Source organism: Nicotiana tomentosiformis, chromosome 9 (genome assembly GCF_000390325.3).
Source record: "Nicotiana tomentosiformis chromosome 9, ASM39032v3, whole genome shotgun sequence".
Lineage (NCBI taxonomy): Eukaryota > Viridiplantae > Streptophyta > Magnoliopsida > Solanales > Solanaceae > Nicotiana > Nicotiana tomentosiformis.
The window spans coordinates 88,871,724-88,874,387 of record NC_090820.1 but is presented as its reverse complement, the minus strand read 5'-3'; the positions used below and the strand labels follow the sequence as shown (position 1 = coordinate 88,874,387).

Here is a 2,664-nt window from a genome sequence, read left to right as displayed (position 1 = left end):
AGTCAAACTTAGCATTTTAAGGCCAACTTAAGGAACCAAGTGTTTCGATTTCAACCCGAAGACTTCCAAATCCCGAACCAACCATCCTCGCAAGTCATAATTTATAAAAACACATACGGGAAATTTTTATTTAGGGAAATGAGGTTTTAAAAGTTAAAACGACCGGTTGGGTCATTACCTTTTCTCTGAAGTTTTGCATATAATAATAATAATAACAAAAAGAGGAGGAGGAGGAGGAGGAGGAGGAAGAAGAGGAAGAAGAAGTACTCTTGCATAATAATTTCTTTACAACTGATTAAATGAGGAACATGGATGTTTCCTTTTCCACATTCTGCCTGAAACAACAAGCCTAAAATTAATATATTTGCTTCTTATAGTACGGAAGAGGGGTTGCTTCTTATAGTAAGGAAATTAATATATTTCTCATCGACAAGAGGGGTTGCTCTGATGGTAAGCAACCTCCACTTCTAACCAAGAGGTTGTGAGTTCGAGTCACCCCAAGAGCAAGGTGGGGAGTTCTTGGAGGGAGGGGTCTATCGGAAATAGCCTCTTCAGACCCCAACTAGTGAGATTATATATTGGGTTGTTGTTGTTTTTGTTGCGGCTTCTTATAGTACGGAATAAATTAAATTTATGCACTAATATAATACTGCTGTTGTGTATCTTTCAACGTCAATGTAGGTTTTTTTTGAATGAAATATAAGTCACCAGTCATCCCTTTTTCTCTTTATACCTAACTTTGATGTTGAATGCATTTACATTTTTGCCACAAACTTAATTATCCAACACCAAAAGAATTTGAAGAATCGTGTTACATGCGTCAAACGTGAAAAATATTAAATAAAATTCATATAATGTCAGTCACAATTTCCGATATCCGTAATACATATGGTATGGGTATTTTTCCATTTTGCATGATTATTAACCGCTAACTCGTACATACAACATCTTGCATATTGTATGCTTTTACAGATTTTCACACCACTTAATAAAAATACTTAATAGCCTATAATAAGTGTATTTTTCTAAACGTTCCTTTGTATCTCTTTTAAGTATCTCACTTAATTAACACTCTACTAATTGGAACAGATAGAGAGAATCTAGTTAATTGAAAGAAAAATGCATCTTATTCATAATAGTCTTTGCAAACATCCCAAATATACTTGGTACAAAATTTGTATCACAAAATGAATGAGAGGTTACACAACAATAGAATAATATAATGTACATACAAGACTTTTGAATTTAATATTATTCCAAATCAATTAATAAAATACTTAACAATTTTTTCATGCCTAATTTTTACCACCTGTGAAACGTCTGTTACCAATTCTGGAACGAACACTTTGTCTTACAGCAGCAGGGCTCTTGATATTGTTGCAGTCTAAACCTTCTTCATCTTCCTTGCAAATATTAGCAAAAAGACCAATTGGGTATTTTCCATTTAGATTAATGTAATAAAACATACTATCAGCACAGCCATTGTCCACATCATTTATCTCGTTTGTGTGTTTGCATGCTACTATCTTGAATGCATTGCAACATATTGCTGCATTGTATTGAGGTCCTTTGCATTGGCTCGTAAGGGGTTTGTAGTCTTCCTTCTCAAAATTAATGGGACAATTATCCTTGACTAAATATTGTTGAAGAAGGCCACGGCCCTGCACGTGAGACTCAAGCACGTCGTCTGCTCAAACACAAAGGGAATTTAGTTAAACACACAAGTTGGGGTCGGCTGTGTGAATCCTCATTGATTATGTTACTACATTCACTCATTTTCTGGCTAATATTATACAATATAAAAATAAAGGAAATTAGAATTTTTTAAATATATTTTCTACTGACGTAATAAATCTCCAAAAGGCTAAATAACTCTTGAAAAAGCATAAGGTGTAAACCATAGTTCAAAAAACAACTCGACTATATTTCTTTTTAGAATAAGCTCCTAGCAAACAAAATAGAAAGTAACAAAACCCCCAAATATTATTCCATAAGATCTTGAATGTAAAAAAAAAAAAGGATTTAATTTAACAGGGAAAAAAATTATTTTTTGTTAGGGCAAGTTGAATAATATCATGAACAATAACATTGATTGAAAGAAATAAAAATGCATGGAGGAATTTAATTACATTTGATGAAGGATGGGGAAGAGGAAACCAAGCCAACAAAGAAGAAGAGAAACAAGAAGAAGCATGATCGTTCAAACCCCATTGTTGCCTCTCTTCTTCTTAATTAATTTGGTTAGAGATTAACTCTTACTAATTTCCTTTTCTTCTCGTAATTGTAATAGTATGTCATTTTGAAATTTACTTTTAATTATAAGGTAGACAAAGGTTTACCATAACAAACGGAAGGCAATGAATGAAGAGAAAATTAAGACGAGAGACTCGGAGAAAGAAAGGCAGAAAATTTCGATGTCTTGACTACTAATCACATTGACTCTGTGCAAGCATGGGCTGCCCATCGGGAGGATATTTACGCTTAACAGTTTGACTTATCTGTTATCGGCTTATAAATATACTAATTCGGTCGTTTTAAACATTTGTATTCTGTTCAGATGCGCTCGAAGTCTTGAGTAGCTTCATATGATGTATTATGATTTGTGTGAATCGTCGATTTTGATTTTCAGGTGATTCGGTATTGATTTGGAAGAATGATTCTCAA

The 2,664-nt window shown here is 33.4% G+C and overlaps 1 long non-coding RNA gene across 1 annotated transcript; it reads right to left on the bottom strand.

Moving 5' to 3' along the window:
* Nucleotides 1-1,104: 1,104 nt before the first annotated feature.
* On the bottom strand, nucleotides 1,105-2,272 carry LOC104107589 (uncharacterized). The gene is made up of 2 exons (XR_011411002.1): nucleotides 2,130-2,272; nucleotides 1,105-1,687 (listed from the first exon to the last, which is right to left on the bottom strand). It is a non-coding gene; the product is annotated as an uncharacterized lncRNA (long non-coding RNA).
* Between the last annotated feature and the right edge of the window lie 392 nt (nucleotides 2,273-2,664).